Source organism: Anomaloglossus baeobatrachus, unplaced genomic scaffold (genome assembly GCF_048569485.1).
Source record: "Anomaloglossus baeobatrachus isolate aAnoBae1 unplaced genomic scaffold, aAnoBae1.hap1 Scaffold_3492, whole genome shotgun sequence".
Lineage (NCBI taxonomy): Eukaryota > Metazoa > Chordata > Amphibia > Anura > Aromobatidae > Anomaloglossus > Anomaloglossus baeobatrachus.
In genome coordinates this window covers 68,185-74,184 of record NW_027442855.1, presented here as the reverse complement: position 1 = coordinate 74,184, position 6,000 = coordinate 68,185, and the positions used below count along the sequence as shown (strand labels likewise).

Sequence of the window (6,000 nt, the reverse complement as noted above, 5' to 3'; positions counted from 1 at the left end):
GATAGGGGACGTATCAGATATTAAACTGATAAGAACAGATACTACACTTGATCTTAGCCAAAAGGCCGAGAAAGCGATAACCAGAATTGGTTTGGGCCTCGAGTGGCACCCTGGCCTATGCCGGACACATCTTAGGGAGAGAGAGCGAGAGGGAGACAAACCCACGCCTACACAAGACATTTTGTCACCCAAGCCAACCCTTGAAAAGGCTGCTTTGCAGAGCAAAAACAAGAAGAATGGTGCGTTTTGCAGCCGCCCGCCCACTGCAATGAATCTGAATAACTCCTCCTTTAGGGCGCAAGCAACTCCCCTCCCCCTTGCAGTCTTTCCAATTCACGATACAAAAAGACGGACAGGACAGGTTGCCTGACTTTCCGTCACTGCCACCCTTTGCCATCCTTACCCGTAGAAAGCCCTTTCATCATCCCCAAACCCTAATCTTTTCCCCTTTCCTTCCCAGCCCCCAAACCCTGCCCTCTGTACCTTTCTCACCACCCGCTTCCCCTTCTCCTGTCATCCCCCTACCACCCGGGAAAAAAAGAGATTGCCCCCCTCCTTCCACTAGCCCACCCTCCCACCCAAAGAACAACTTCTTCTGCGCAGCTTGTTTTCTAGGCAGCAGCGCTATTGTGATGTCATCGGGGGGCATTGTGACAAGCCGCCAGTGTTCCGTCTCTTCATGTTGTGCACTGTTCAAACCGAAAATACATCAACAGGCAGGCTACAGAAAAGCTTACTAACAAAGGTTAGAGAGGGGCTTTCTCAGAGGGCTTTTTACAGTTTGTCTATTCCCAATTAGCCGGTTTAGTATACTTAATGAAAGTACTAATTCTTTCATAGGCCGCCCATTCTTAGTATTTGACGTTCAGGTAACAACAGGTAACTTTATTTTGGAGTGGAAGCAGAGAGATAACACCAGATGCCAATTGTAGATCCTCTCACACCTGTGGTCACTGCAGCATCTGACTCCACTTTGTCCAAAAGGGATCTATTCCATTCAATTACACATGATCTAGATTAGACTGACAACAAGATACTGCACGGGACATAGCAGAGTTGGTGAAGTTGAGTGGTGATGAGTTTGCTATTTGGATGAATAAAGCAAGTAAAAAGTGTGTTAGATAAAAATTCATTTCAATTCGCTAATCGGCTAATATGATCAGGTGATCGAGTTCTGCTTTGAATCAGGGTGAATCGAGTTCATGCTTTTGGAACTGGTTAAGGGGTGCACCGTTCCTGGAGGTACTGGCAATACCAGGTCAATGCGTGGAGTGGACAGAGCAAGCTCTTTTTCCATCTCCCTGTTCTAAAAATCCATTTAATATATGGTCCCCCAGATAGTGGGACGTATCAGATATTAAACTGATAAGAACAGATTTTTTTTTTTTTTTTTTTTTTTTTTTTGAAGGATGAGTTTGAAAATAAAAAAAGTGACCGCCTCTCGTTGCCCAGGTAACTGTCCGTTCACAAGAGGGCTATGACATCCTACGATGCACACTCCCCCAAGGCCAGCAGTTGTGCAATACCCTGGCACCTTCCAGCACCAACCAAGGTAGTACCCTCCCAAACTACACTTGATCTTAGCCAAAAGGCCGAGAAGCGATAACCAGAATTGGTTTGGGGCCTCGAGTGGCACCCTGGCCTATGCCGGACACATCTTAGGGAGAGAGAGCGAGAGGGGAGACAAACCCACGCCTACACAAGACATTTTGTCACCCAAGCCAACCCTTGAAAAGGCTGCTTTGCAGAGCAAAAACAAGAAGAATGGTGCGTTTTGCAGCCGCCGCCCACTGCAATGAATCTGAATAACTCCTCCTTTAGGGCGCAAGCAACTCCCCTCCCCCTTGCAGTCTTTCCAATTCACGATACAAAAAGACGGACAGGACAGGTTGCCTGACTTTCCGTCACTGCCACCCTTTGCCATCCTTACCCGTAGGAAAGCCCTTTCATCATCCCCAAACCCTAATCTTTTCCCTTTCCTTCCCAGCCCCCAAACCCTGCCCTCTGTACCTTTCTCACCACCCGCTTCCCTTCTCCTGTCATCCCCCTACCACCCGGGAAAAAAAGAGATTGCCCCCTCCTTCCACTAGCCCACCCTCCCACCCCAAAGAACAACTTCTTCTGCGCAGCTTGTTTTCTAGGCAGCAGCGCTATTGTGATGTCATCGGGGGGCATTGTGACAAGCCGCCAGTGTTCCGTCTCTTCATGTTGTGCACTGTTCAAACCGAAAATACATCAACAGGCAGGCTACAGAAAAGCTTACTAACAAAGGTTAGAGAGGGGCTTTCTCAGAGGGCTTTTTACAGTTTGTCTATTCCCAATTAGCCGGTTTAGTATACTTAATGAAAGTACTAATTCTTTCATAGGCCGCCCATTCTTAGTATTTGACGTTCAGGTAACAACAGGTAACTTTATTTGGAGTGGAAGCAGAGAGATAACACCAGATGCCAATTGTAGATCCTCTCACACCTGTGGTCACTGCAGCATCTGACTCCACTTTGTCCAAAAGGGATCTATTCCATTCAATTACACATGATCTAGATTAGACTGACAACAAGATACTGCACGGGACATAGCAGAGTTGGTGAAGTTGAGTGGTGATGAGTTTGCTATTTGGATGAATAAAGCAAGTAAAAAGTGTGTTAGATAAAAATTCATTTCAATTCGCTAATCGGGCTAATATGAATCAGGTGAATCGAGTTCTGCTTTTGGAAACTGGGGGTTAAGAAGGGGTGCACCGTTCCTGGAGGTACTGCAATACCAGGTCAATGCGTGGAGTGGACAGAGCAAGCTCTTTTTCACATCTCCCTGTTCTAAAAATCCATTTAATATATGGTCCCCCAGATAGGGGACGTATCAGATATTAAACTGATAAGAACAGATACTACACTTGATCTTAGCCAAAAGGCCGAAGAAGAAGCGATAACCAGAATTGGTTTGGGCCTCGAGTGGCACCCTGGCCTATGCCGGACACATCTTAGGGAGAGAGAGCGAGAGGGAGACAAACCCACGCCTACACAAGACATTTTGTCACCCAAGCCAACCCTTGAAAAGGCTGCTTTGCAGAGCAAAAACAAGAAGAATGGTGCGTTTTGCAGCCGCCGCCCACTGCAATGAATCTGAATAACTCCTCCTTTAGGGCGCAAGCAACTCCCCTCCCCCTTGCAGTCTTTCCAATTCACGATACAAAAAGACGGACAGGACAGGTTGCCTGACTTTCCGTCACTGCCACCCTTTGCCATCCTTACCCGTAGAAAGCCCTTTCATCATCCCCAAACCCTAATCTTTTCCCTTTCCTTCCCAGCCCCCCAAACCCTGCCCTCTGTACCTTTCTCACCACCCGCTTCCCTTCTCCTGTCATCCCCCCCTACCCACCCGGGAAAAAAAGAGATTGCCCCCTCCTTCCACTAGCCCACCCTCCCACCCAAAGAACAACTTCTTCTGCGCAGCTTGTTTTCTAGGCAGCAGCGCTATTGTGATGTCATCGGGGGGCATTGTGACAAGCCGCCAGTGTTCCGTCTCTTCATGTTGTGCACTGTTCAAACCGAAAATACATCAACAGGCAGGCTACAGAAAAGCTTACTAACAAAGGTTAGAGAGGGGCTTTCTCAGAGGGCTTTTTACAGTTTGTCTATTCCCAATTAGCCGGTTTAGTATACTTAATGAAAGTACTAATTCTTTCATAGGCCGCCCATTCTTAGTATTTGACGTTCAGGTAACAACAGGTAACTTTATTTGGAGTGGAAGCAGAGAGATAACACCAGATGCCAATTGTAGATCCTCTCACACCTGTGGTCACTGCAGCATCTGACTCCACTTTGTCCAAAAGGGATCTATTCCATTCAATTACACATGATCTAGATTAGACTGACAACAAGATACTGCACGGGACATAGCAGAGTTGGTGAAGTTGAGTGGTGATGAGTTTGCTATTTGGATGAATAAAGCAAGTAAAAAGTGTGTTAGATAAAAATTCATTTCAATTCGCTAATCGGGCTAATATGAATCAGGTGAATCGAGTTCTGCTTTTGGAAACTGGGTTAAGAAGGGGTGCACCGTTCCTGGAGGTACTGCAATACCAGGTCAATGCGTGGAGTGGACAGAGCAAGCTCTTTTTCCATCTCCCTGTTCTAAAAATCCATTTAATATATGGTCCCCAGATAGGGGACGTATCAGATATTAAACTGATAAGAACAGATACTACACTTGATCTTAGCCAAAAGGCCGAGAAGCGATAACCAGAATTGGTTTGGGCCTCGAGTGGCACCCTGGCCTATGCCGGACACATCTTAGGGAGAGAGAGCGAGAGGGAGACAAACCCACGCCTACACAAGACATTTTGTCACCCAAGCCAACCCTTGAAAAGGCTGCTTTGCAGAGCAAAAACAAGAAGAATGGTGCGTTTTGCAGCCGCCGCCCACTGCAATGAATCTGAATAACTCCTCCTTTAGGGCGCAAGCAACTCCCCTCCCCCTTGCAGTCTTTCCAATTCACGATACAAAAAGACGGACAGGACAGGTTGCCTGACTTTCCGTCACTGCCACCCTTTGCCATCCTTACCCGTAGAAAGCCCTTTCATCATCCCCAAACCCTAATCTTTTCCCTTTCCTTCCCAGCCCCCAAACCCTGCCCTCTGTACCTTTCTCACCACCCGCTTCCCTTCTCCTGTCATCCCCCTACCACCCGGGAAAAAAAGAGATTGCCCCCTCCTTCCACTAGCCCACCCTCCCACCCAAAGAACAACTTCTTCTGCGCAGCTTGTTTTCTAGGCAGCAGCGCTATTGTGATGTCATCGGGGGGCATTGTGACAAGCCGCCAGTGTTCCGTCTCTTCATGTTGTGCACTGTTCAAACCGAAAATACATCAACAGGCAGGCTACAGAAAAGCTTACTAACAAAGGTTAGAGAGGGGCTTTCTCAGAGGGCTTTTTACAGTTTGTCTATTCCCAATTAGCCGGTTTAGTATACTTAATGAAAGTACTAATTCTTTCATAGGCCGCCCATTCTTAGTATTTGACGTTCAGGTAACAACAGGTAACTTTATTTGGAGTGGAAGCAGAGAGATAACACCAGATGCCAATTGTAGATCCTCTCACACCTGTGGTCACTGCAGCATCTGACTCCACTTTGTCCAAAAGGGATCTATTCCATTCAATTACACATGATCTAGATTAGACTGACAACAAGATACTGCACGGGACATAGCAGAGTTGGTGAAGTTGAGTGGTGATGAGTTTGCTATTTGGATGAATAAAGCAAGTAAAAAGTGTGTTAGATAAAAATTCATTTCAATTCGCTAATCGGGCTAATATGAATCAGGTGAATCGAGTTCTGCTTTTGGAAACTGGGTTAAGAAGGGGTGCACCGTTCCTGGAGGTACTGCAATACCAGGTCAATGCGTGGAGTGGACAGAGCAAGCTCTTTTTCCATCTCCCTGTTCTAAAAATCCATTTAATATATGGTCCCCAGATAGGGGACGTATCAGATATTAAACTGATAAGAACAGATACTACACTTGATCTTAGCCAAAAGGCCGAGAAGCGATAACCAGAATTGGTTTGGGCCTCGAGTGGCACCCTGGCCTATGCCGGACACATCTTAGGGAGAGAGAGCGAGAGGGAGACAAACCCACGCCTACACAAGACATTTTGTCACCCAAGCCAACCCTTGAAAAGGCTGCTTTGCAGAGCAAAAACAAGAAGAATGGTGCGTTTTGCAGCCGCCGCCCACTGCAATGAATCTGAATAACTCCTCCTTTAGGGCGCAAGCAACTCCCCTCCCCCTTGCAGTCTTTCCAATTCACGATACAAAAAGACGGACAGGACAGGTTGCCTGACTTTCCGTCACTGCCACCCTTTGCCATCCTTACCCGTAGAAAGCCCTTTCATCATCCCCAAACCCTAATCTTTTCCCTTTCCTTCCCAGCCCCCAAACCCTGCCCTCTGTACCTTTCTCACCACCCGCTTCCCTTCTCCTGTCATCCCCCTACCACCCGGGAAAA

At 47.1% G+C, this 6,000-nt stretch overlaps 3 non-coding genes and 2 pseudogenes across 3 annotated transcripts; all 5 read right to left on the bottom strand.

Moving 5' to 3' along the window:
- On the bottom strand, window positions 1-78 carry LOC142272401 (U2 spliceosomal RNA; annotated as a pseudogene; the record flags this gene model as incomplete).
- Window positions 79-1,220: 1,142 nt separating this feature from the next.
- On the bottom strand, window positions 1,221-1,425 carry LOC142272400 (U2 spliceosomal RNA; annotated as a pseudogene).
- A 1,302-nt stretch (window positions 1,426-2,727) lies between these two features.
- On the bottom strand, window positions 2,728-2,924 carry LOC142272451 (U2 spliceosomal RNA). Its single transcript, XR_012737319.1, has one exon. It is a non-coding gene; the product is annotated as a U2 spliceosomal RNA (small nuclear RNA).
- Window positions 2,925-4,045: 1,121 nt separating this feature from the next.
- LOC142272449 (U2 spliceosomal RNA) lies at window positions 4,046-4,236 on the bottom strand. Its single transcript, XR_012737318.1, has one exon. It is a non-coding gene; the product is annotated as a U2 spliceosomal RNA (small nuclear RNA).
- Window positions 4,237-5,353: 1,117 nt separating this feature from the next.
- Window positions 5,354-5,544, bottom strand: LOC142272448 (U2 spliceosomal RNA). The gene has a single exon (XR_012737317.1). It is a non-coding gene; the product is annotated as a U2 spliceosomal RNA (small nuclear RNA).
- Between the last annotated feature and the right edge of the window lie 456 nt (window positions 5,545-6,000).